This window comes from Nomascus leucogenys, chromosome 8 (genome assembly GCF_006542625.1).
Source record: "Nomascus leucogenys isolate Asia chromosome 8, Asia_NLE_v1, whole genome shotgun sequence".
Classification (NCBI taxonomy): Eukaryota; Metazoa; Chordata; class Mammalia; order Primates; family Hylobatidae; genus Nomascus; species Nomascus leucogenys.
The window spans coordinates 100,377,326-100,398,377 of NC_044388.1; the positions used below are offsets into that span (position 1 = coordinate 100,377,326).

Genomic DNA, 21,052 nt, shown 5'->3' on the forward strand with positions numbered 1-21,052 from the left:
TGTCTCAAAAAACAAACAAACAAACAAAACAAAACAACAAAGTGTGTTTGAGACAAACTGGTTAATCTCTCTGAACATCAGTTTTCTCCTGTGCATGTTTTCTCACCTGAGACATGGATACCCACATCAGAGAGCTGGTGCTGGTGCTACCTACATGCAGAACTCAGTGCCTGAATGAGTGAGAGGCTGTTTGTTCATGTATTTAGTCACCTGCCTGTTATTGTTTCATGTGACATGAAATTCAGGGTGGCCATATAATTTATTATCTGATCCGGGCCACTTGTGAGTGTGAAAAGGGGCACTGGGTTTTTTTTGTTTGTTTGTTTGTGTTTTTTTTTTTTTTTGGAGATGGAGTCTCGCTCTGTCACCCAGGCTGGAGTGCCGTGGCATGATCTCAGTTCACTGCAACTTCTGCCTCCCGGGTTCAAGCGATTCTCCTACCTCAGCCTCCCGAGTAGCTGGGATGACAGGCACGTGCCACCATGCCCGGCTAATTTTTGTATTTTTAGTAGAGACGGGGTTTCACTGCGTTGGCCAGGCTGGTCTCGAACTCCTAACCTCAGGTGATCCACCTGACTTGGCCTCCCAAAGTCCCGGGATTACAGGTGTGAGCCACCGCACCCAGCCAGGGGGTACTATTATTAATTATGCCAGGACAGTAGGCATCACCCAGGACCATCCTGCGGGCACAGGTGATTCTTTGTTGGGAGAGAATTCCAGTTTTCCCAGAAGGATTCATTTGCTCTCGTCATCCGGGTGTGATGATTAACAGCAACCCCTTTCCCTCTGCAAGTGTCTTGCTTTGGATGATTAACTTTAGGGTCACCTTGGTTGTCTGCAAAGGCCACTGCATTGGGGGATTCATTTTTTACATTATACAAAAAGAGGGCGTCTTGTCTGCTCGGCCCTTTGCCACATACTGATGTCTGGGTGTCCCGCCAAGAACTTCCAGGAGAGTTTAAGCAGCTAAGTCACATTTTTCGGAGCAGCAAACCCTGCTGGCTGCAGAAGGAATTGGGACCCTCTCCACCTCCTCCCCAGCCCTGCCACCACTCCCTGTGTGACCCCAGGCCAGTTCCTGCCTAGCACAATGTGGGGATGGGTCTCCACGAGTCCTGTCAACCTCGACCTTCTAAGATTTCCTGTTACCCGATGACCCTGGGGAATTTCAGTAAAAATTGGGATGCAAGGAACATCACACCATCATATGGCTCACTGGTCACACCATGAATCCTAGGTCTTCCCTGTGCCAGGCTCTGGGCAGCTGCTGGAAGCCAAGGCACATCCATCAACACTCCTGCTTCATGGGAGGAGAGAGACGAAGCCAGCAACAGATCGGCCTATTCAACTCAGCATCAGGAGAGAACAGGTGCCAGAAAGCAAGCAGGGATAGAGTCCCAGTGTACTGTGAGCTTACAAAACGCCTTCAAAGGCCAAAATCACATTCCCCCAATACCCCATTGCCATGTCTGTTGCCTCTCAGCAGCCAGAAACTCCTATGTCTTCCTGAGGAGCACAATGATTTTGAGGGTTTCTCTGGGGGACCGACGTTGCACCAACTCCTTTGTGATTTTAATATTCATGGTCTCTGAGTCTCAGTCTCCTCATCTATACAATGGGCAACAATCTCTACCTCAAAGTGCAGTTGAGAGTATCAGGTAAGGGAACAGACAGGAAATGCAGTTCATATGCAGTTCATGGTGCTTCCTGCAGGCCGTAGGATTTGAGCCTGCTGGTTGAAACAGCAGATGTTAGAGCGGATGATGGAGGGAAGTTCAGGGAAGTGCGGGGAGGTGGGAAATCAGAGCGTGCATTTCTGCCTCTTGATGGCTGCATGGCCTTAAGTAAGTCCCATCTGTAAAGTGAGGGTGGGAATGATAATCCTTGATAACTTCTTTTTTTTCCACATTCCAGAAACCGCCTGGGTGTGGGGTCTTCAACCATGTCGGGGATGAGGACTCAGAGTTGGCAGCAGTCACTGCCAAAGGCAGGAGGAGGTAACCAGTTAGCAGGCCCTGTCACAAGATGAGCAATGCAGAAAGACAAAATGCTTCCCTGCGGCAGGAAGAGCCGATGCTTCCCTGCGGCAGGAAGAGCCGTTGACACACCGCACTTAAAGTATTCCTCCAAACCCCACCTCATTCTTCCCGGATCCTCTAGCCTTGGAGCACAGCCTGTAACCCTTTACTGAGCATTTTCAGGAGTACAATCTCAGGCGACTACCCCAATCCTGCAAAAGAGGCTGCCTGCCCCGCTTTGATAGATGAGGAAACTGAGGCCCACAGTGGGGAAATGGATGGCAGGAACTTGAACTGCAAAGAAGAGGCAGACTGAGTTTTCAAGTCTCAAAAGAACCTATGTCTGGACTCTTAAAACAACTCCACAGATGCCTGGAGCAGAGAGTTTTAAAAATTAGCTCCAAAGCTAACCTCATATACAGGCATGGGGACCCGTGGAGAGAGTACTCTTCTCTTCCTCTCCAATGTTCCTGTCCCCAACCAGACCATAAAATCTTGAGGGCAGGGGCCATGGCTGAAACTTCTGTTCTCTCCCACAATATTTAGAACAGTACAGAGTGTTTGCTCTATGCGGATTAAACGGAGCAGATGCTTGCTCTATGTGGATTTTTTTTTTTTTTTTTTTTTTTTTGTGAGACAGAGCCTCACTCTGTCGCCCAGGCTGGAGTGCAATGGTGCAGTCTCGGGCTCACTGCAACCTCTGCCTCCTGGGTTCAAGCGATTCTTCTGTCTCAGCCTCCCAAGTAGCTGGGATTACAGGTGCCCGCCACCACCCCCAGCTAATTTTTGTACTTTTAGTAGAGACAGGGTTTCACTATGTTGGCCAGGCTGGTCTTGAACTCCTGACCTCAGGTGATCCACCCGCCCCGGCCTCTGGAAGTGCTGGGATTACAGGCGTGAGCCACCTCGCCCAGCCTCTATGTGAATTAAATGCAAATCGTTTGGAATACTATGCAGTCACATAAAAGGAAGCAGTTTTTCTGGAGCTAACAGGAAATGGTCTCCAAGAAGTGAAGAAAACATAAGATACACAATAGTGTAGATTGTAGGCTATTATATGAGCAAAAAATAAGAAGAAATACATATACTTTCACATACACACGACCGTATACACGTGCATACATACATACACACCCACACAAAACACACTGTCTGCGACAGCATATATTTGGTAACATTGGCTCCCTCCAGGGATAAGAACGAGGTGGCTGGGAGGTAGGGGTAGAAAGGACACTTTTCACTTTGTCTCCTTCTGTGCCTTTTGAATTTTGAACTGTGGGCAAGTATTATCTATTCAAGAAACAAATTAAACATTTTTTAAGTTAAATAACCAAAAATGAGCTGGCTACTTTATAAAGTGAGCCATATGATGATGTGATGTCTTCTACATCCCTATCCTGGCCGAAATTCCCCAAGGTCATCGAGTAACAGAAATCTTAGAAGATCAAGGTTGACAGGACTCTTGGAGACCCATCCCCACATTGTGCTAGGCAGGAACTGACCCAGGGTCACACAGGGAGTGGTGGCAGGGCTGGGGAGGAGGTGGAGTGGGTCCCAACTCCTTCTGCAGCCAGCAGGGTTTGCTGCTCCTAAAAATGTGACTTAACTGCTTAAACTCTCCTGGAAGTTCTTGGCGGGACACCCAGACACCAGTATGTGGCGAAGGGCCCAGCAGACAAGACGCCCCCATTTTGTATAATGTAAAATATAAATCCCCCAATGCAGTGGCCTTTGCAGACAACCAAGGTGACCCTAAAGTTGATCATCCAAAGCAAGACACTTGCAGAGGGAAAGGGGTTGCTGTTAATCATCACACCCGGATGACGAGAGCAAATGAATCCTTCTGGGAAAACTGGAACTCTCTCCCCACAAAAATCCCCATAGCCGGGAAGCTGGCAAGAAGATATTTTGTAACAAAGAGACTTCAAAGGAACAGGGCCTGATTCTAAGTTCTTCTTGCCTCTCCTCTCTCCCCCACTACCCCCTCCCCAAATACTAACAACAATAAAGGACTTGAGTTAACCTGGATTCAAATCCTGGCTGTTTTCTGAGCCTCGGTTCCTTCATCTATAAAACATAAATCATGACCCATATCTCAAGGGCTGCTATAAGAATTAACTGTCTCATACAGAGCCAGATGCAGAGAAGGTGCCCGGCAAGCGATAGTTTCTCTTCCCTTCGTGCAGAGACATAATGAAACAACACACACTGAATCCTGAAACTCTTTGGGGTGAACGGAGACAGACTTTCTCCCAGACCAGATGAACAACGCCTCGGTGGGCAGAAGTGTGAGGCACCGTGTGCAGGGAGACGCTCATCCTTATTCTGGGTGTCATTTTGCAAAGCACCGCTTCACGATGACTCATTTTGGGACTCCCTAAAAACTCCTTTGAGTTAAAAACAAAAGTTGAGTGGGATTCAGCTTGCATTGTACCTTATCACTCCACTGTGCCCTCATCAGGGTAGCAGGGTACTGCAGGGAATTCAAGGATCTCTGAGCAGGCTAACCCTGATATTTGCCCCATAGGGTCACCAGGAGCTAGGACCATCTGCACGGGGCCCAGGACAGAGGGAAAGAAGTGGTCATGAGGGATGGAGGAGAAGGAGGAAGGCCAGGAAAATGGGGTGCATGAGCCTCCCCCACCCTGCTCCCATCCAAGGGGGAGGGGAACCCCCAATGCAAAAGCACTCCTGGGTCCTCCTACCCATCCCTGCTTTATTTCTCCATCAAACTTTTTTTTTGTTTGTTTGAAACAGAGTCTTGCTCGGTTGTCCAGGCTGGAGTGCAGTGGCATGATTTCAGTTCACTGCAACCTCGGCCTACTGGGGTCAAGCAATTCTCCAGCCTCAGCCTCCTGAGTAGCTGGAATTACAGGCACGTGCCACCATGCCCAGCTAATTTTTTAATATTTAGTAGAGATGGGGTTTCGCCATGTTGGCCTGGCTGGTCTTGAACTCCTGACCTCAGGTGATCCACCACCTTGGCCTCCCAAAGTGCTGGGATTACAGGGTGAGCCACTGCGCCTGGTCTCCACCAAACTTCTTATCTTTGAAATGCCAGACATTCACAGTGTCTTCCTCCCATCCCACTCTCCCACCTTGGCTGAAGCCCCAAGAGAGTCAGGGCTAGATTTTGTTCACTCCTGTATCCCAGGACAAGGCTTCTTTACTCCCCTAACACTCAGCCTGCCTGCAGCCAGACCTACCTCTGTTGATTATCACTGGCTGTGTGACCTGGGACAAATTGCTTGACCTCTCTGAGCCTCGTTTTCCTAACTGGAAAATGAAGACATCACAAGTATCTGTCATAGGGGTTCTGTGAAGCTGGGGAAGGGCTTTGCAAGCAGTAAAGTCTTACGCAGATATTGTGTGTTGGGGGTGGGGGCAGTCCTTTTTCTCCCAGTGGCCTGGTGTGGCTCTCAAAGTTTCCTTCAAAAGGGAGTTTCTGGTTCTTGCTCTGTAGCTTAACTGAATAGCTGCCAGAGCATGGGACCTGCCCTCCACACAGTGGGCCCCTACTGACTTCTCCCACTCCCTCATTCAGGCTCAGATGTCACCTCATCAGAAAGGCCTTCTCCTAGCACCCCCTATAAAAAAGCACCCCTGAGTCCTCCTACCCTTCCCTGAGTTATTTCTCCACCAAACTTCTTATCCTTGAAATGGCAGATATTCACAATGTCTTCCTCCCACCCCCTTGACTGAAGCCCCAAGAAAGGGCCATATTTTGTTCACTCCTTTATCCCAGTGCCTAGAAAAGGACCTGGCCCATGGAAGGTGCTCATAGATGTGTTGGGTGAACCGATGACTGAACTAATGTTTGCTGCACAAATATGGCCAGTATCACAAATCCTCTAGTCTAAACACTGCAATACTCTGTCTCAGAACTTCGATTTCTTTCTATTATTTGTTGCAGTGTTTATTTCTTCTATTTAACTTTTCAATCTGTCTGACATCTATTGTGGTGTATATCATCTGAGGCAAGGCTGTAAACAGATCTCCAGCTAAACGGCTAATCAATTTGCAGAACAATCCATTTCCTTCCCATTGGTTTGTGATGTCTGCATTTTCATCCACAAGAGCTGGGACCAGGCCCGCTCCTGTGGGCCAGCTGCTGCCTCGTCTGCCCTCTTGTTCCAGAAGCCCAGGGCTACGCTGTTCCTGAGGCAGGGCTGCCTAGTGATTGGACACACAGGCACTGGAATTAGACAATCTGCCGTCCACTTTCCAGCTCAACCACTTACCATCTGGGTGACTTTGAACAAAAGAATTTGCTTTTTATTGTTGTTGTCCAGGCTGGAGTGCAGTGGTGCGATCATAGCTCACTGCAGCTGCTAACTCCTATGCTCAAGAGATCCTCCCGCCTCAGCCTCCCGAGTAGCTGGGACTGCAGGCAGGCACTACCGCACCCAGCTAATTCTTACATTTTTCTGTAGACATGGGGTTTTGCTATACTGCCTAGGCTGGCCTCAAACTCCTGGCCTCAAGGCATCCTCCCACCTCAGCCTCCCATAGTACTGGGATTACAGGTGTGAGCCACCGCACCCAGCCTGAAATTTCATTTCTAAGCCTCAAAGCCCACCTGTAAAATGGGCACAAGGGTAACGTTGGCTCACATGGTGGACGCTCAGTTGGTGTCATTATTACAGATCACGGCCAGTTGAAGCCCTTTCACTCATTTGGCAAACAGAAGCCAGACAGGCATTCACCCTGTGCCCAGTACAGTGCTGTGCCCAAGCAGGCAGTCAGTGTCCCTGGCTCCAGCCCTCCTGGGGTGCAGCACAGTTTTGAACGTGGAGGGGAGGCAGCAGGGGCGGAACCGGCCCAGCCAGGAGCGGCGGCTCTCGGTGCGGGGAGGAGGTGAAGTGAGAACTGAGCTGCCTGGGTCTCAGGGAGGCTCTGACTTCTAGAGGCGGCGTTCAGCATTCTTTAGTGGGGACTTTTACTACTACTTCCAGAAACCTCTGCACATTGGCTCTTGCTGGTCCCCCGGGGGCCACAGGAAATGGGAGCTCCAGATGAAGAGTCGCTGGCACTTTGAGGGCAGGGGGCAGGGCCTTCCCCTCATCGGAATACTCTTGGAGCCTACTCTTGGTGCCTGCATTCAGCTGGTGCACAATAAGTGCTTGTTACTGTGCCAATTTCAGTATGACTAGGGCTGTGGCAGGAGCAATGCTAGGCGATGGGGAATCCGAAGGTGCACAGGAGGAGTCCAAGGGTTGGCTGACTGCAGACCCTCATCGTAAGTCTAGAGCCGGAGAAGATGGGGAGACGCCAGCCTGCGCCCTGTGAGTCTGGGCCTCAGTCTTCCCATCTCTGAAATGGGGAAGGGGTTCCTCGGCCGATCGGATCGACCGCAGGACTTGGCGGAGTCGAGGGGTCCAGGCCCAGTAAGGACGCCGCCGGGGCGCCCCCCGCCCCTCAAGCTTGCGTGGCGGCAGCGCGCACGAGTGCTGGGGGTGGCGCGGCCCCGCGGCGGGGAGGGGCGGGCGCGCGCGCGCGGGCCAGCGCAGGAGGCGGCGGCGGCGGAACCGAGCTGACTGGCGTGCGGCCGCGGCGCCGCCAACTCGTGTGGGACGCACCGCTCCAGCCGCCCGCGGGCCCGCGCACCGGTCCCCCCGCGGCAGCCGAGCCCGCCCGCGCGCCGGTGAGTGGCCTGGGGCTGGGGCCGGGCCGGTGGGGCCCCGCGGGCCGGGGAAGGGCGGGGGCCGGGCGGCGGGGCCGTCACCCCCAGCTGGGCCGAGTGCGGGCGCGCGCCCAGGGCTCCGCGGGGGAGAGCGGGAGGCGGGCGCGCGTGTGGCCGCGCGGGGCTGAGCGTGTCGGCGGGCGGGGGCGGCGTGTCCGCGTGTCCCGGGGTGTGCGCGTCCCCGGCGGGTGTGCGTGTGCACCCCGGAGCGTCTGGTGGCGTTGTTGGGGTGAGTGCGTGCGGGGACGCGGGCATGGCTCCCCGCTACCCACTTCCCGAGTGGGGACGACGGGCGGAGGAGTGTGCCGGGCGCCGCAGGGAGTACGTGCGGGTCTCAGGGAGTGTGTGTGTGCACGTGTGTGCATTCCAAAGTGATTTGTGTGCAAGCACATGCGTGAGCCTAGAAGGGCGAAAGTGTGCCTGTGTGGGTGTGAGTATAACGAGTGTGCAGGACCGTGCGAGCGTGTTTATTACTGAGGTTGAGGGGCCCCCTTTGCGCCCACCAGGCCTTTGCGCAGTGATGGCCCCCAAGCCAGGGAGCCCGTGGAGAGAGAAGTGGCCTGGCATGGGCCGGGGGTCGGGGCTGGGCCTGATCTGGTGAACCAGGGGCCGGGAGGGCAGACTCAGAGCCTGGCTGGGCCTGACAGAGGCAAAGGTCTTAGAGCCAGGCCGTGGCAGGACCACTGGCAGGACCCTCTCTGCACACACAGGCTGGGCTAGCGGAGGCTGTGGTGGGCCCCTCGGCCGGGCACCCGAGGACGTGTGTTTTCTTAAATATCCTCTGGGCTCCCCTGTCTTTGTTCTTGTCTCTCTCCAGCCAGGCCTGGGGGGCTGACCCTAGACTTGTCTGTGTATGTGGGGGCCTCTCTGCCTGCCCTGCTAAGTAGACGGATCTTTTGATTTATTTATACCTTGCCTAGGCTCCAAGTGTGAATCCCAGGACGGTAACAAATTGATCACAGCGGGCTTGGGACACCAGCTTCCGAGGTCTGTCCTTGCAGTTTTGACTGACAGGCTTTTGTGTGTGTGCGCCCTCTCTAACTGTTGAAAATCTTTGCAGTTGAAAGTCTTAATTGCTTTAAGGCAAACTTTAGAAACTCCAGAGCTCCCTAGTTGCTCTGACTTTTCCGAATTCAGCTTGCCTTTTTTGGGGGAAAATGTCGCCCTAGTTTCGTGTACAGTACGTGCAGGCAGGTCTTGGAGGCACGTTTAAAAACTGTGTCGTTAATGGAAGAAGAATTTCATTGAAAGGGACGCAGAGCCGTCTGGAAGCGCCTGCCCCAGACTCAGCGAGTTTGGACTCAGCGAGTTTGAGCTTACCGAGTGAACTTTGGACGTCTTCTTTTAGCAAACAAAACCTGGAAGGAAACAAAAAAGACCCACATTCCTTTTCTTTTTTGTCCTGAAAATGAAAAAAAGAAAACACCTTCTGGGTTTGCTGGAAATGTCCCCTCTCCTTCCCCCATCAAGGCCAAGCCCTCTCTGCATCCCCCACCCCCAAATAAAATATGCCTGTGGGGAGCCGTGGAATGAGTCACTCCCTGGCAGAGAGCCTGACGGGCAAACATTTGGGAAGGTTCTTGCCTAACTTCCCAGAAGAAAAGGCCCAGTATTTAAAATGGTCCCTGTGGTTTGTCAGCCTCTGCTGTCCCGTCTGCTTCGGAAATGACTAAAAAGTAGTTTGTATCTCCACAAAATAAAGTCTCAGACTGAAGGCCTTAGACCCAGGTTGGTCTGGATTTAGAGCTGTTTGGGTTTCCAGAAATGGAGCGCCCGGCTTTAACTGGTGGCATTTCTGGTGGGTTTGAACAAGGGCAGAGGAGGGAAATTGGGAGGAAGTTCCCTTCTACGGAGCAGAAGGGGCCGTGTGCTGGGACCCGTTCTAGGAGGTGTGAATCTCCCATTGGTCTTCTGTGACAGAAAATGCTTTTGGTTTTGTGCACAAGGAAACTGAGGCACACAGGGGTCAAGCCTGTTTCCTGGGGCAGCTGAGAGGAGGTGGGGGGAGAATCCAAAGTCACCTGCCCAGCCTCACAGCCTTTCCTCTTTCCATTGCACTTGGGATATGGTATTTGACTGGCTACGGTGCACAGACCTAGTGCTGGGTACTTTAGCACACATCCGTTCATTTTCTGCTCATCGTAGATAGGGTTTATTATCCCCATTTCACAAATGAGAAAACCAAGGTTCAGAGACATGACTTGCATAATTTCGTTAAAGTAGCACCACGACAGATGGTCCCCATTTATTTTTATTTATTTATTTTCTTTTTGAGACAGAGTCTCACTCTGTTGCCCAGGCTGGAGTACAGTGGCGCAATCTCAGCTCACTGCACCCTCTGCCTCCTGGGTTCAAGTGATCCTCCTGCCTCAGCCTCCTGAGTAGCTGAGATTACAGGCACGTGCCACCACGCCCAGATAATTTTTGTATTTTTAGTAGAGATGGGGTTTCACCGTGTTGGCCAGCCAGGCTGGTCTCAAACTCCTGACCTCAGGTGATCCGCCCGCCTTGGCCTCCCAAAGTGCTGGAATTACAGGCATGAGCCACCATGCCCGGCCATGTCCCCATTTACTGAGGATATACCATGTGCTAGGTCTGGTGCCGTATTTCACCCGGTCCACTCACCAACACTGAGATGGGAGCTGTCACGATGCCCATTTACAGATGAGGAAACTGGGGCACAGAGAGATGAGAGAATGCGCCAAAGACCATGTGCTAATACGCAGCAGAGCTGGATTTGAACCCAGGCTTGTCTGAGCAGAGCCCATCGTCTCCCCTACTAGGAAGGTAGCAGGCACTGTGGGCTAGGTGCCTGGCCTGTGCTGAGGTTCAGTGTCATTTTCCTGATCTTACAGAGAGGGAGGTTAAGTAACCTGGGCAGGGTCATAAACTCGCAAATGGCAGAGTCGGGATTCGAACCCATGTCTCTGATTCCAGAGTTCCTCACCTTAAACCACATCTGGCTGCCTTTGTCGTGCTCTGCTCCTGTTGCATGCTGCAAAGCCAAGTAGGTTAAGACAGGCTAGGTTCCTGCAGGGCTGGGTTGCCGGAGACCTGGGAGAGGTCTTCCAGAAGGCACTGCTGGCCTTCCTCGCCCAGGGCCAGAGCTACTGGAGAGAAAGGGCTGCCATTCACATTTGTTCTTTTCTTTAAGTGCCCCAGATACTTTTCATAAGGGAAGTGTCAAAACAATTGTCAAAAAGAGAAGAATATTTCCTTCCTCTTCTCAGGCTAGACCAAGCAAAGGAGTTGGAGGGTGGAGAGTGGAGGGCCCTGGTGAATCATCCAAGATTAAATACGGGTAGGCACTGCCAGGCTTGTGTGGAGATGAGGCTGGGACACTGTTCGCAGGAAGAGTCCGGCGTTCTGACCCCCTGATGTCACCTTCACCGGCCTGACTCACAGTCCTAAATATCTGACAGCGTGATCACTTGTAGGTAGGCTTCTTGTCACTTGTCATTTAAGTCCCCTGCCTGCCTTTTTTCCCTGCTCATTTCCATTTCGATCACGGCTTCTACTACATGTGCTCGAAATGAATGTTGTGCGTGAGGACCTGTGTGGTTTGGGCCGTGTTGTGCCCCCCTGCCAGTGTCCTTCAGTGTTGAAAGGAAAAGGTATTTCTCTCCTTTCCATGTATGTTCTGCAAATTGACGAACATTTGCAAATTGCTTTGAGATGCGTTAATTTAAGGTGTGAAATAATAGATCTTGTGCGAAGGCTCAGCCACATTTCTGGCATTGATGGATTTTTCTCCCGTCTGGCCTGTGATTTGGGGAGGTAAAAATAGTCCTTTTTTCCACATTTTTATCTTTTTTTTTTTTTTTTTTTTTTTGCTGACATCATTCTTAGGAAGTGGTGTGCACATGCCATGGAACTTTACATGGAACATGGAGCTCTGGGGAGCAGGAGTGCTCCTGTAGTGAGGGGTGGTCTGCGGTGGCCCAGGCACCCCCTGGCTGTCCATGAGATGGCTTTGAAATGAGCAGGCACTGTTGAAGGCCTCAGTGGCTTTTTGGTATTTGGCTGTCTTTTCACTTATGACTCTTGGGTAATGGCAAGACAACTTTTGGGGAAAATGTTAGTTTAAAAAGAAAAAAATTCAGGCCAGCATTTTCACTCATTCCTGTCTGAGCTGGTCCCTTCCTTTGGCCAAAGCTGAACTAAACCAATGGCCTTCTCAGACTCGACTTCCAGACAGAGGAGCCGACATTGGGGCAAATCAGTTGGTGGTGTAATTTCCTGTGATGTTAACTTTGGGAACTTGAACTTGGAGTGGGAGCTAGCATTTTGACATCTGTCCCTCTAACAGGACTTGCTTGTGTGGAAACAGACCCCCACATACACGGGCTGCGCCGTTGTCTCCGATTCTGGATTTTTCCACAGATGGCTTCTCGGGTGGTCTGGTGGTAAAGGCACAGGTCTTCTAGCCAGGCCTTCTTGGCCTCCAGCAAGGGCAGGATCACAGCACCCCACCAGACCTGACTGGCCACCGCCACTGTAGCTGTGGCTGGGCCAAGTGGGGGGGCCATGGGAATTGAAAGATGGGGTGGCCGAGATCTGAAATGCATTCAGTTGCAATGGCCTGGATCTGCACGGAGCCGTTCTTTCTTTCTCTTAGACATCTGCGTGATGGTGACCTCATAGAAAAGAAAAAAGGGGCTTTATGTAGGAATTCCATAGAGTGTGAAGGAATTTGGACAGGGGAAGGGGGAGGGAAGTTGCCATTCAGAGCCTGCAGTGCCTGCATTTTCCCCAAATTGTTTAACCCTCATGCTTCAGAATTCGGCTGAGGTTTGCGGGGTGGGTCGTGTTGACCTGGGTGAACAGAGATCCCTTTAAGAAGAACTTCTCCATGTTCCAGAGGCGCGTTCTTACTGCAGGTGAGTGGCAGTATGGGAATTAGTCCACAGGCCCCTTCTCGAATGCCTGCCCTCTCTTGTTCCTTGTCCTCAACGTCTTTGAAACTTGGGCTTGTTGGGAAGACACCTGCAAAAGGATGGATGCACATGACCTTCAGCTCTAATGAATCCAAGCTGCTGATGAGGAATTCACTGGGCTCCCAATCCAGAGAGCCTCGCACACACCCACTGGGGTTGAGACGAGCACTGGGTTTATTTATTGTGGACTTTTGGAGTCTGAAGGACTCTCGCCAGCCATCTGTTTCACAGAACAGAACCTGAGGCTCAGAGAGAACAAGGTGCTCCCCCACAACCGCATTGAGAGCGTGAGCCTGGGCACCCGATGGAGTGAGTGAGGCTGGAGTCCCAGACCTGCCTCTCATGAGCACGTTGCCCCCTGAGCCTCAGCGTCATCATCTGGAAAACAGGGACAATATTATGGCCTCAGAAGCTTTGGGGGAGGAACTAAGTGAAATAATGCATTTCATGTGCTCAGCACCTTGTAAGTGCTTGATGCTCATTTCCGCAAGATTACATGAGACACATGGAAAATCTTTAATGACCAAGGACCCACCCAGGATCACTCAGCCAGGACCCTTGGTCCGTGGCCCAGAGTGTCTCCAGTGCCCCTGCATTGAGGCCCTAAACAAGGCCAGAAGTAAGTGCCGGGGACCCCTCTGGATTCCACCAGAGCACCTTCCTAGGATCATGGCTCCCAAAACGGAAGGGAAGGAGTTAGCGCAGTTTGCAAAGAGGCAGGATTTAAGCACCAGGGTGGCCCTGTGGTGCCTCAGCAAAATGTTTGCCTCTCAGTATCTGCTCTCGTCCCCACCTGCCCCCACAAGGTGAGGCCATAAGTCCTCGGCGTGGCGTTGAAGGGTCTCTGAAGGCCCTGAGAGCTGTGTCAGCCACGGTGTGTTATGAAGCAAGGCAGATGTTTTGTTAATTATTTACACAGCGTCGGCCCCGCAGCGGACTGCGCTGACAGGAGCGGCTGTCACAGGCCTGGCCGTAGGGCAGAAGTGAGCAGCCCTCTTCCCCTGGCAGTCCTCCTGAAAAGGTCTGCGTGGCAAGGCCTGAGGGAGTCCTGCACATTTTGTGCTCCCGCCCCCCCAAAGCCATTTGGGTTTCCCTTAAACTGGCTCGTTTTCCTGAGCCAGTGGAGAGATCCTTGTCCTCCGGAAGTGGCCATCCCTCTGGGGCGGCTTCTGTGCCAGCTCATCACACCCTAGACCAAGCTGTAGTCTGTGTGGCGGGAGAGGGTGTCACCAGGCTCTGGAAGTCCACTCCTCTGTAGTCACCTCATGCAAGGAGGGCTTCACAGAGGCCCAGCCTCTACTCCCTCATCCGGAAAACGGGCCAGTAACACCGGGCACCAGCCCCGTGATCCTCAGGCACCCTTGGGGGTGATCTGCCTTAGAACTTCAACTTTAGGATTAGAATTCTGCTAAGGGGTACCATATGACAAAAAAGGTAATGTAAAAATCACAAAGACCAGGACGGGCGTGGTGGCTCACGCCTGTAATCCCAGCACCTTGAGAGGCTGAGGCGGGCAGATCACTTGAGGTCAGGAGTTTGAGACCAGCCCGGCCAACATGGTGAAACCCCATCGCTACTAAAAATACGAAAAATTAGCTGGGCGTGGTGGTGGGCACCTTTAATCCCAGCTACTCGGGAGCCTGAGGAGCCAGAGGCGTGAGAATCACTTGAACCTGGGAGACGGAGGCTGCAGTGAGCTGAGATTGTGCCACTGCACTCCAGCCTGGGCAACAGAGCGAGACTCTGTATCCAAAAAAAAGAAGAGTTCTGCAAAGAATGGCGCCTGGCATCAGAGCTTTCCTGAAAGGCTACTAAGGATGAGGATTGTGAGCTCCGGGGAGGCGAAAGGGGCAAACCCACCTTCCTGATGCCTGTTTTACATAAGAAGGTTTTGCATAGGAGTCATTTTAAGATACATAAAATAGCCAAAATAGATAAATCCACATAGACTGAAAGCAGATTGGTGGTTTCCAGGGCCTCTGGGGAGGTGAGACTGGGGAGCGACTGCTTAAGGGACATGGGTTTTTATTGGGGTGACGCAGATGTTTTGGAACCGGATGAAGGTGGTGGTTTCACAATATTGTGATTGTAATACATCCCATCCAGCGGTTTGCTTTAAAATGGTTAAATATATTTGAGAAAAATGTTAAACAGAAAAGTTTTGGCCAGGTGTGGTGGCTCACGCCTGTAATCCCAGCACTTTGGGAGGCCGAGGCAGGCGGATCACGAGGTCAGGAGTTTGAGACCAGCCTGACCAATATGGTGAAACCCCGTCTCTACTAAAAATACAAAAATTAGCTGGGCATGGTGGCAGGCGCCTGTCATCCCAGCCACTCGGGAGGCTGAGGCAGGAGAATCATTCAAACCCGGGAGGCGGAGGTTGCAGTGAGCCGAGATGGCGCCACTGCACTCCAGCTTGGGCAATAGAGTGAGACTCCATCTCAAAAAAAAAAAAAAAAAAAAAAAAAGACAAGTTTCTCTTGCTTAAAAAAAAATACCTCTCCTTTTACAGATGGGGACACTGAGGCCCAGAGAGACATCATGACCAGCCTCAGGTCCCACATGCAGCCTGCTGCTCTGTAGCCTAAATCAGATCACTGTCCCAGCTTTCAGGCCAAGGCTCTGGTTGTGACACCTGGGCCTGGACTGCGGCTGAAAAGTTTTGATGCAAAAACACAGACCATCCACTGTCCTACGGGCTAAGTGGACTCTCTTCTGCTAATCAGAGATGCTTGTGCTGGCTGGTGTGTGACACATTATCTCATTCCTTCATGACGTATGTCCGGATGGAAGTCCTGGGTCGGGCATTGTGCTGGGAGCCCACACAAAGACCCTCTAACAGCCCCACCCATTGGCCTCTCACCACCTGGTAGGGACAGAGGCTGTCACAACCCCTTCTTAGGTGCTCTTGATGGATTTGCAGGTGGCATCTTTTGGGATGTACTCTCTGGAGAAGTAGAAGAGCTTCTGGCAGTGAGGGGTGTTTGAACCCACCTGGAGGGAGACGTGGGGCTTGCCAGAGGGCTGAGAGGGCTGGGGTAAAGGGCAGGTAGACCCCAAGGTGGAGAGGCAGGTGGGGCCGAGGGGTGAGAGCTGGGGCTGTGGAACTTCCTCCTGCTTCCTTGACCTTTGCTGCCTTCTGTAGATGGCCTTACCAGGCACTTACTGTGGGTCATGTTCTAATCTAACCCTTAAACTGAGGGAACTCACTTCATCCTCCCAGTGATGCTGTGATGTGGGTACCATTATGCCCATTTTATAGATGAGGAAACAGAGACCCAGAGAGTCCAGGATCTGTGGTGCTTGATGAGCATCAGCCTGAGTGCTATGAGGACACCCACAGCATGGGGGTCTGAGCTGAAAATTGGAGGACAGAGACTGCCCTCCAGAACTGACCAGGATGTGCACTGTGAGCTGGCCATGTCAGGGCCTGGGTGAGGGCCCCCAGGCAGCTGGAAGGAACAGCATGCACCCAGGTACCATGCCAGGGCCCCTGAGCATCCGTCTTGTCATCGCATAGTTGTAACCTGCCTCACAGACTGAACATGCACTCTAGGAGGGGTGGGACTTGGTCTGTGGACCACAACAGTGTTCTCCATGCCCAGCATTGTGCCTGGCACATAGGAGGAGCTCAATTAATATTTGTTGAGTGAATGGGAAGTTTTAAGTGGGCACACGGCAGGATCCTTGGAGAATGTTTATATGGAGTGAACGAATCTGTTAGCAAACGTTCCTCACTCCCCTCAGTGGGCTGCACAGGGCTGCACTGAGCTGAGCTGGCCCTTCCCTGGGAGAAGAGGTTTCTTGAGAAACGCTCATCCTCGAATTATTCCAATGAGGAGGAACCTAAGCCCAGAAGGGCTCTACCTCCCAGAGTTACAGGCTCTCCTTCCTATGCCCCTTCCCTGCAGAGGCAGCTCCCACATGTCTGCATAGGACGGCTTTGGGTTGGAATGGGTCAGTGCTGTGACTTAAAGCTGCATTTTCTACCAAGCACATGCTTATTTTGTTTAGAGGGCATATCTTTTGGGGTTGCTTTGAGGAAAGGCTAACCAAGCCACCTCTGAGCACAGACATGACTTTTCGGCAAATGAGCAGGACCCCAGATTCCACCCCATCTTAGAAAGTAGGAAACCCAGCAGTGAAAGAGGAAAGATTCTGTAGCTGATGTGGCCTTGGTGGGCCACCAGGGTGGGTGCCCAGATGGCAGGATCACTGGGCACCACATGGCACACAGAAGAGAGCAAAGGAGAGGGAGCCTGCCCCTGGGCTTGGCAGGTCCGGTCAAGTCCGCCTGGATTCAGTTACACCAGGACCTCGAGTGGGCACAGCGTGCCGGACTGAGTCAGTGTGTGTACATTTCCTTTGTTCGTCTCCCCCGGCAGTGTAGTGGCCTTTTGTGTGTGTTTTAAATGCCAGCCTCCTTACCTAACCCAAGAGGAAATGAGGACTGGGTTTTTGTCTGTGCAGAGGCTGGGACAAGTGTGGGAGCCGCCTGCTCTTGGAGCCAGCCTGGTGGTGACAGCGTGGCATTTGGAAAACATTCTGTGGTTTTCTCCAAGGGGTGATGGGCACACCAGGTGCTGGGCTGCCCCTGGGCTGGGCACTGGGACCCTGAAATGAGGAAGCCCCGTGACCAAGTTTCACGATGTCATTCAGCAAGGGACGGCTGAGCACCACACACCTTCTTGGCCCCTGGGGAAACACACAGGAATCAGACGAGGTCCCTGCCTCGTCTTCCTGGGGAAACATGCAGAGAAAGTACTTGTACTCTGAGCTAACACCTTTCACTCACACAGACCTTTATGGTGTTCTGTGTCTTCAGACATGGATCACCTATAGGTAAGACACATCACGCCCCCACTTTCCAAACTCCCAAATGGGCTGTGATTTGTAGAAGTATTTAGTGCCATTCAGGGTCAGGAGAGGCGGTTTGGAAGATGCTGTCTGCTGTGCGAAGTCCCTGGATGCTCAAATGGCTTCTGGGGTGGCATCTTTGAAATTACACAGTCCTGAAAATTTCAGGACATATGGTCACTGTGATGTGCTAATGTTAGCAATTGAGATATTGAATGACCCAGAAAAACCCCTTTTCCTACCCAGTGCAGGTTACTGGAGAGCCTTTATTTCTCAGGAGCAGGGTCTTACACAGTGTAATTTGGACGAGCAGATAGGGAGTCATTATCCCTCATTCATTTATTAGCTAATTAAGTGGTTTATCTGGTCACACATTTACTCCTTCAATTGCCATTCATCCAGCACTGTTTGCTGATGTACCTGGCCTGGTGCTGGGTACTGGGGGTGGAATGAAACAGAACAAATATGACTGAGTCCCTACTGTGTGCCAGCCCATAGGATGTGCTGTGTACCACAGGTGAATGCGTTCACTTCCCAGTGGACATTTAACAACCACCTACTGTGTGCAGACTTATGGAGATGCAGAAATGCAAATAGCACAGTCCGTAGTGGTTTGGACATTTGTGGTGTTTTAATGGGGTCTTTGGTCCTGGCCCTCTCTGTGCTTGCTGTGATATACCCAGTCAGCCACTGTTCACAGGCCACGTGGTGACATCCCCAGAATGAACCAGAAACAATCCAGATGCCCGAGGAACCGACGTGAGAACAAGGCATCCCCTTCACACGTTGTATCTCAGTTCAGCGTCTTGCCACCACCCAGCATTTTGAGACAGAATGTGAGATCGCGTGGTTGGCTAAATACATAAATATTTTATGTCTTGATATTCTGAAAATGAAGCCCAAATGCACAGAACTGCTGCACATCAGTGCTATAGATCATATGTTATAATAATCTGATGACATGTTGTTTAAATATTTATGGACTGATGCGACATGACAATGGGGGAGAGAGGAGGCTCGGAGCAGAGTCTTGGCAGATGTGGGAAGGAGGGAGCAGATTCCTGTGATCCCGAGAAGCGTCACAGGACACCTGGGTTTCTGATGTGATGTTTTGGGGTTTTATGACGAAAACAGTGGCTGACATTTATTGAGCGCTTGCCGAGTGCTGTACCCTTCACTGATACCATGTCATTGAATCATCACAGCATCCCCAGAGGGTGGGGCTCTTATTAATCCCAAGTTACAGAGGAGAAACTGAAGCCCAGGGCAAGTCAGTGGTCCACCCCAGACCCCACAGTTAGTGAGTGGCCCAGGAGCAAATCCAGGCTGACCCCATTCTTCATTCTAGCTCTTAATTACTGTGCCGTGCCGCTCTAGGGGTGACAGGTCATATCTGAAAACCCCCCACCCCTGCCTGGGTGACCCCGGGGTACTAACTGGACTTTTTTTTTTTTTTTTTTGAGATGGAGTTTCACTCTTGTCACCCAGGCTGGAGTGCAATGGCACGATCTTGGCTCACTGCAACCTCTGCCTCCCAGGTTCAAGCGATTCTCCTGCCTCAGCCTCCCGAGTAGCTGGGATTACAGGCACCCACCACCATGCCTGGCTAATTTTTTTGTGTGTTTTTAGTAGAGACGGGTTTCACCATGTTGGCCAGGCTGGTCTTGAATTCCTGACCTCAAGTGATCCGCCTGCCTCGGTGGACTTTCTAAATCACAGGAAAGGAAGGTGATGTCTGTAAAATGTCAGATGGGATTGGAAGGCACAAGGAATGAATAGCTTAGGGGGGCAGGGAGTTGTGTGGAAGGGCCACTGCAGCCCGGTGCCTGGCACATAGTAGATGCTCAGGAAATGTGGTTCTTGAGCCTCTGCCCTTCTCTTTGTTGTTGGTTTTGCAGAGTCATTAAGGGAGTTTACTGCAGACTGTCCCCCATACAAGTGTCCTGTGGCCCCTGAGCCTTTGCCTCAGCCTCTCCCTCTCCCTGCAGTGCCCTGGGAGGAATCAACTGACAGCCCTTTCAGCCTCTTACAGTCCAGCCAGTTAAGTCAAGGTGTTCCCCTTTTATAGAGGAGTCTCCTAGAGCCAACCGCAGCATCCCTGTCTTTGGGAGCCACCTGGAATGTGCCAGCTGCAGTGGCCGTTCCTTCCACGCCCCCCATGCTGTCTGTGGGGCTTGCCACTGAGTGCTCCATCCCCCCGCATCTGCTGCCATTGGTCCTGCCTGTTGTGTTATTGCACTGTGCCCTGGAGCCCCTCCAGCACAGAGGTCTTGAAAGGTTGATCAGACATCCTCAGCACCTGGAGTGGGGCCTGGCACACAAGACGGCAATAAACGGCCAACCATAGAAGTTCAACCCACAAGACCTGCAGGGCAGAGGCTGAATGTCCGAGAAGCCTCTTGGGAAGTGATGGTCTTAGACCTAGTGGTGTCTTCCCATTCTGCAGAGGCCTAGGGGTGTCCCCAGGTCCCCAGAGTGGGAGGAGTAGGGTCAGAAGTCCATGGAAATGAAACACAAGGCCAGCTACAAAATTTGTGGGGCCCAGTGCAAAATGAAAATGCAAGTTCCCTTGTTCAAAAAGCAGTAAAAAAAACAAAAAAAGTTTTTTCCTTTCCTTTGCAATCTCTCTCCATCTGTCATAATGTTTTTTGTTTGCTATTTAATGTCTCACTCCCTGGACACAAGATACTTTCAGGGTGAGTGCAGACCTCACAGGTGCGGGTGCACCTGCCCCCGACACTCCTGCCTGCATCTGGGCCCCTGCTGCAGGTAGCGGGTGGCAGAGGTTGCTGGGTGCGGGAGCAGACAGCTGAGTACCCATCCTGGGGAGGCAGCTGAGACTCTGTGCTGCCAGCATGTGCTCCATTATTCCACCAGACAACACTTAACACAGATTCAAAGATGATATGAAGCATTTCAGGACAGTGAAAGCACAGCATGAAGCCCTACGCTTGGGGCTTCCTTCTTTTTTTTTTTTTTTTTTTTTTTTTTGAGACGGAGTCTCGCTCTGTGGCCCAGGCTGGAGTGCAGTGGCGCGATCTCGGCTCACTGTAAGCTCCGCCTCCTGGGTTCACACCATTCTCCTGCCTCAGCCTCCCGAGTAGCTGGGACTACAGGCGCACACCACCACCCCCGGCTAATTTTTTGTATTTTTAGTAGAGACAGGGTTTCACCGTGTTAGCCAGGATGGTCTCGATCTCCTGACCTCATGATCCACCCACCTCGGCCTCCCAAAGTGCTGGGATTACAAGTGTGAGCCACCGCGCCCGGCCTGGGGCTTCCTTCTTAGGGCAGGGCCGGTTCACCTGGACGTGAAGCCAGCCTGATGGGAGGGGCCGTAGCACCCACACACACATTTCACACAGAGCAAGGGCCTTTTGTTGGTTCTCTGCATGGAGCTGGGGCCAGATCTGATTTGAAGAGAAAGTTCTGTGTTAAGCACTGTCTGCAGACTGCTGGCCCAGCGGGTTAGTCGGCCAGCCAGGGGCTCTCCCTCTTCATCCTGAACCTCTGGTGCCAAAGACATACCACGGTCAGCCCTCCCTGACTTAGTCTCT

General features: G+C 52.0%; 1 protein-coding gene and 1 long non-coding RNA gene across 3 annotated transcripts in view; one reads left to right on the forward strand and one right to left on the reverse strand.

Annotated features, from left to right (window-relative positions):
- The first annotated feature begins 7,504 nt into the window (after window positions 1–7,504).
- NEK6 (NIMA related kinase 6) overlaps window positions 7,505–21,052 on the forward strand; it is a 102,080-nt gene continuing 88,532 nt past the window's right edge. Inside the window, exon 1 of one of the 2 annotated variants that reach the window (XM_012509009.2) lies at window positions 7,505–7,662. The gene's annotated coding sequence lies outside the window, so the exon portion shown is untranslated. Of the gene's footprint in view, window positions 7,663–7,833; window positions 7,931–21,052 lie in introns of those variants that run through there. The other variant, XM_003264116.4, reaches the window with a different exon arrangement.
- On the reverse strand, window positions 8,775–10,723 carry LOC105740255. The gene is made up of 2 exons (XR_001116286.2): window positions 10,649–10,723; window positions 8,775–9,059 (listed from the first exon to the last, which is right to left on the reverse strand). It is a non-coding gene; the product is annotated as an uncharacterized LOC105740255 (long non-coding RNA).